Source organism: Muntiacus reevesi, chromosome X, assembly GCF_963930625.1.
Source record: "Muntiacus reevesi chromosome X, mMunRee1.1, whole genome shotgun sequence".
Classification (NCBI taxonomy): domain Eukaryota; kingdom Metazoa; phylum Chordata; class Mammalia; order Artiodactyla; family Cervidae; genus Muntiacus; species Muntiacus reevesi.
The window spans coordinates 22170396-22176196 of record NC_089271.1 but is presented as its reverse complement, the minus strand read 5'-3'; the positions used below and the strand labels follow the sequence as shown (position 1 = coordinate 22176196).

At 50.2% G+C, this 5801-nt stretch overlaps 1 pseudogene; it reads right to left on the bottom strand.

Moving 5' to 3' along the window:
• Nucleotides 1-2909: 2909 nt before the first annotated feature.
• On the bottom strand, nucleotides 2910-5396 carry LOC136154353 (transcription factor SPT20 homolog pseudogene; annotated as a pseudogene).
• Between the last annotated feature and the right edge of the window lie 405 nt (nucleotides 5397-5801).

The window sequence follows — 5801 nt, the reverse complement described above, 5'->3', positions numbered from 1 at the left end:
TTTTTTAAAATATTGATCACATGAGGAAATGATAATCCTTTGGATATATTTGGTTAAATCACTAAAGGTAAGTTCTCCTATTTCTTTTTACTTAATAAAACATGGCTAGTAGATTTTGAATATATAGGACTCATATTCTATTTCTTTCAGCGCTGACCTAGAACCAGAGTCCTTCCTGTACTTGATACTATCCTTGAGGAATATAATCCTGAGCTCAAAACCCCACCCTGTGACAAGGGCCCCAAACTCCCCAACAAGCCAGGCAGTATGGAGTCTACCTGGATTTTCCTGGATGATAATCACTGGGATCAGTTTCTCCGCTCTGTATCAGAAAATCCTGAGGCCATCTACTTTCACACAACCACCTCACTATAAATGCTCAGCCCTAAAGTCCAGAACACACAGCCTGCAGGGAACACATTTCAGATGAAGTGCATGGATCTGGTCTGTGGTAGGGAAGAGGCTCCAGGTTCTCAAGATGCTACAATGAATGAAAAGTTTATTCACAAAACATAGACAGGTATTATACTCTAAAGAGATCTTGTATCAAGTACCAACCTTGGTGAGGACCATTAGAAGGAAAGAAACAAAGACCACCAAACAGTAGTCTGAAGCAAAGCTGCATTTATTCGCTTGCCTGGGAAGGGAGCAGGACTTCAGCTGGTGTCACCATGTAGCACTTGAAAAGATCAGTGAGGACAAAACGGAGGAAGTACACAAATTGAGTTCTGGTGTCTGGTTGGCTCACAAGGCTGAGCATAAACTCTTCTTTGCAATTGGCCATTGCACTGCTTCACTCCTTAAAAGTGCAGGCATCATTCCCAAAGATGTCCAGTGTGGGCTGCATGAAGCTCTAATGGACTCAGGATCACTCCGCTGGCCTCTCTGCATTGTTGGCTTCAAGCTGACCAAATCTTTCCTTAACAGGATCTGTAGCACATTAGTACAGCTGGGTTGATCAAGTAAGACCCGCCTGTTATCTGTCTCTTCGCTTATCTCTTTTGGAACTGCCAGACCAAACTTCCTTTACTTTATTAGGGCAAAAGGCATATATGCATGCCTAGAAAAAAATTTTATAGGCAAGTTCTCCTTCAAAGTTATAATAACAAAATATAAGAAGCATTCAGATACTTGTACACAAATGTTCAGAGCCACACTATTCACAATGGCAAAAGGTGGGAACAACTCAAATGTACATCAACACATAGTGGATAAACAAAATCTGGTGTTCACAAACAAGAAAAGGGTATTCAACCCTAAAAAGGAAGGAAGTACTGAGACCTGTGCCAACATTGATGAACCTCGAAAACATCATGTCAAGTGAAAGACTCCAGACAGCAAAGGTCAGATAGTCTCCGATTCCATTTTTAGGAAAAATGGAGAATGGGGAAGTCCATAGAGACAGAATGTAAATTGGTGGTTTCCTGAGCGGGGGGAGAGGAAGCTTGGAAGAGTGCTTGAATGGGTGCAGAGATTTCCCTTGGGGGATGAAAATGTTTTGGAAATAGAAGCTGTGAGTGCACAACATTGTAAATGGAGTAAATGTCACTGAATTGTACACTTTAAAATAGCTGATTCTTACGTAAACCTATCACAATAAAAAAAAAGGAGGAAAGAAAGGGATGAAGTAAACAGAAAAGTTCAGGGATCTTTTGAGCCCCATTGAAACAAGAAAGAAGGAAAAAAATAGAGAAGAGGAAGAGGGGCGGCTGACCAACGGGTGATCACTCAGCAAGAGACAGAGAGAAAGGAAGGGGGCAGGGGGACATCACCTCGAATATAACAAGGTTGAAAACACCTGAAAAACAAACAAATCGACTCATTTCCAAACGTTTAGCTATTTACCTTCTGCAAACAATCCAGGGATGTCAAAAATGTAAATGATTTTATAGAGAGACAACCACATCCCAGAAGTGCCTTTTCAGAGCTGCAGCCTGGAGGACACGACCTGGGCTGCAAGCAAGTGCCCCACCCCCTGCTGCACACCTGGAGGGGGCCCAGGGCCTCAACATTAAAGTGACAAGATCAAGTTTTGGTACGTTTAGCTTTTTCTCCCCCAAAATGTGTAAAAATTGCATTTCACACACTGTGCAAAAACTTAAACAAATATGGAAGTGCATTCTCTTCTGAAGGATGTTTCTGATATTTCATAGGCCACTTCAGTGTAGATTACATACCGTGAAACCCTTTGTGAAAAGCCACGACCTTCCTGTGGCATGCTAACAGGGATGGACCTTGAAGTCAGGATGCTCAGTGAAATGAGCCCCTCACTGAAGATGACAACTGCAGGACCCCACTTCTAGGAAGAATCGACTGCAGCCAGACTCAGAGACCCAGAAAGTAGAGGGCTGGGGTGGGGGCTGGGGGAGAGGGAACCGAGAAGTTGGTGCTCCTTGGGGAGAGAGTTTCACTTGTGCAAGCAGAAAAGAATCCTAGAGATGCGTTGTGCGACAAGGTGAGTCCACCGAACACCAGTGAGCTGGACACGTAAAATGGTGACGATGCCACAGTTCATGTGTTAGTAACTCATCTAAAAATTTAAAAAACAGTCATCTTGTTAATACTAATTTTGACTTTCTTGGTATTACAGCTTTATTGCCTGAGAGAAATAACAAGGCTTCAGGAGTTTAAACTGACCCTACTTTGGGTCTGGATACACTTGAGAACATCACACACAAAAAAATAACTGTCCACAACCACCACCAAAGCCATGGCTTAGGTGAAATAATCCCAGTTTATTAAAGACCTTCAGGGCTTGTATGTAAAAATTGTGCCTCTGAGGAAGGTCTGCACATCTAAGAATGTAAAATAGTGGCACATTAAAAAATAACCCAAGTGGGGTTGACACTCGGGATTCATTTGATTGCTGCTCTTGGGATTTTTTTTAAAGAGAGAAAACCAGACAGGCCTCAGGGCTTGGGGGTGGCTGGGGGGCCTCCCTCCGGGGTCCCTGCGGTCTGGCTGCCTGGATTGGGGCCCCGAGGGGGCTGCGCGGTGGCGGCTGTGGGGGCTGCATCCACTGGGCACTGCAATACCCTCCAGTAAATCGGCGGGCGCGGGGCCTGTGAGGCCTGGATCCTGTGATGCGAGATGCTCAGCCCCGGGCGGCTCTGGCCAGAGCCTGGTGGAGACAACCCAGGCACCCGGGGTGGCAGGGGGTCCTGCTGCCGTTGGAGGTGAAGGAGCACTGCTGGCTGGGCGTGGATGGTGGTGGTGGTGCTGGGCTGGGCAGCGCCCTCTGCCCCTGCAGCCTGTAAACCCGGACACTGTGAACCTCGACCCTGCCGCCCTGGGGCCTGTGCGCTCGGACACTGTGGCCCTGAGGCTTGTGCTCGTGGGGCCTTTGCCCGTGGGGCCTGTGCCCGTGGGGCCTTTGCCCGTGGGGCCTGTGCCCGTGGGGCCTGAGCCCCTGGGCGCTGTGTGCCGGAAGCCTGGGCCGCTGGCAGTTGAGGCCGTTGCGGGGCCCGCTGGGGAACCAGCTGGTAGACACACGGCTGCGGGGCTCGCTGCTGGCTGCTCCAGGCCGGTGAACTGCGGGGGAGCTCCACCAGAGCAAAGGGCCTGAGGTCCGAAGCGTTTTCCAAAAGCACCTGAACGGTTCTGGGAGGAGGGGGAGAAGGACGAGGAAGCAGCGGCGGTGGTGTGGACCTCCAGTTCGGGAGCCGAGATCCTGCGGGCTGCTGGCCCGGCTGGATCCCCACGGGAGCGGGGGCCCTAGGGGAATACCCTCTCCCTGAGACCTGGCTACAGCAAAAGGGGCCCACTACTTTGATGACCTTCAGGCCAGGGGAGATGGTCGCGACCCGGACGTCCGGGGTTCTTTGTAATGCGCCTGTGGTGGATGGGGCGGCCGCAGGAAGCGAGCTACCTCTGTTCAGCGGCACAGACGATCTCTGGGAAAGGCTGGGTGGCTGAGGAGCAGGGCCAGGAGATGGGCGGGCCTGAGAGCTGCCCGCCTGCTGTGAGGTAAAGCTGTCACCGCAGGAGCTCGTCTCTGGGCTCCAGGGACGTCTCTTGAGTGGGGGTGGAGGTCTGGCTCCCCAGCCTGGCACTGAGGACGGAATGGAAGCAATCCTAGGCTGTGCTGACTGTGTCCCTGGAGAAGGCTGCCTGAGCCGGGCTGAGCCACTGGAGCTGGGTGACGTCTGCACTGGACACTGGGTGCTCTTGTGGACCAGTTGCTTAGACTGCCTGACCACTCTCCCAGCATCAGTCTGTGGCTTGGGCAGGGGACTCTTGAAGTGGTCATCTGTGGAGGACTGGGGCAGACACGGCTCTCTCTCCCTTGTGGCTTCTTTCTCAGACCCATTTCCAGTGGCAAGTGAGTTATCAGCTGGCTGCCTGACGGTCAGCCTTGTTGCCTGGGATTGGTAGGCAGCCTCACATCCAACTGCAGGATCACCTAGTACCTCCTGGGTTGGTTGTGACTCCTCATATCTGACAGACTTCTTCCCTTTAGCATATTTCTGCACATCCACTTGAGAAGGGACGGCCAAGTTACAGGGTCTCTGTTTCCACGTATCTACACACTTGCCTGCTTTAAAAGTCTTAAGGCCATGTTGCTTCCTTGTTTTACTTTCCCTTATTTTTTTGCAGGAAGTCAGGATTCTTAGCTCAGGAGGAGGTGGACAATGGGACAGCTCCTGCTGCCGATTCAGAGCAGGCGCAGAAAACCTCTTGAGGTTCCTTTTCATGGGAATAGTGTTCAGCTTTTGTTTGTTATAGAGCAGTCTGTTTGCAGTGCAGGCTACTGATACAGAAGGGTCTAGACACAGTGGTTCCGCTGTAGCCAAGATCAGCTGGCTCTCAAGCAAAAGTTTGTCCTCCTGGGTCCAGTTCTGGTCATCGCTGGCTATGGCCTCTACATCGCAAACTAACGTCTGCATGGTGGGACGTAAGAGAACATGCCTGCTCTGGTAACGCGGAGGTTCCCCGGCACTGGACTGCCTGTAGTCCCGTATCTCTGCTATGACACACCCCTGATGAAAAACGTTAACCGCAGCCTTATCCAGGAGATCCACCAAAACAGGAGGCAATTCTTCAGCATCCAAATATTCGAGAAATTCCCGTTCTTCATAAGGCAGTGGAACGCTCTCTGAATATGATCCATGTTTCCCTTTGAGCATCAGGGAATAGCCCTGCTTTCCTGGGTACAGGTTGATCACCAAACAGGGCAACGACTCTCTCCTAAGGAGCTTCTCTAACAGGTTCACGTTGCTTCTTAATTCCTCCGTAACCTCAGGCTGTTTTTCACATTCTTCAACATAAATGTCATACAGTTTTTCCTGGAGAGACGTCTCTCCGCTCGATGAGCATTTCCTTTTCGGCGGTCTTTGTTGGGCAGTTGCAATGACATACTCTGCATGATCCAAAGCTTGCTCTAGAGCCTGCTGCATGATCATACAAGATGGGGACCCTGTAAGAAGAGAACATGGAAGTGGGCGACGAACTCAGTCTTTAAATGCGGCCACTCCACAGTGGAGTGAGCAGTGTACCTCAAAATGAGCACCAAAAAACCCTCCCCTCAACAAGCAGAGCACACAATACCTGCGACTTGGAGAAAGCCACCGCTGGTCTAGCCTCTCGCTGCTGCAGATGGGCTGGAAGCAGGTCCCACCCCGCCCTCAGGGCATTGCTCCCCAGGTGCGCATCCCGGTATGCACAAGCAGATTCCAGTCTCTTCATTCAATTACCTACAGCCCACACTTCCTCCAAAGGCTCTGCCACAATAGACCCTCTTTTCATATAACCTTGAAAGCAAGCATCCCAAACTACAAGTGGCCAACGTAAAAATCCATCAT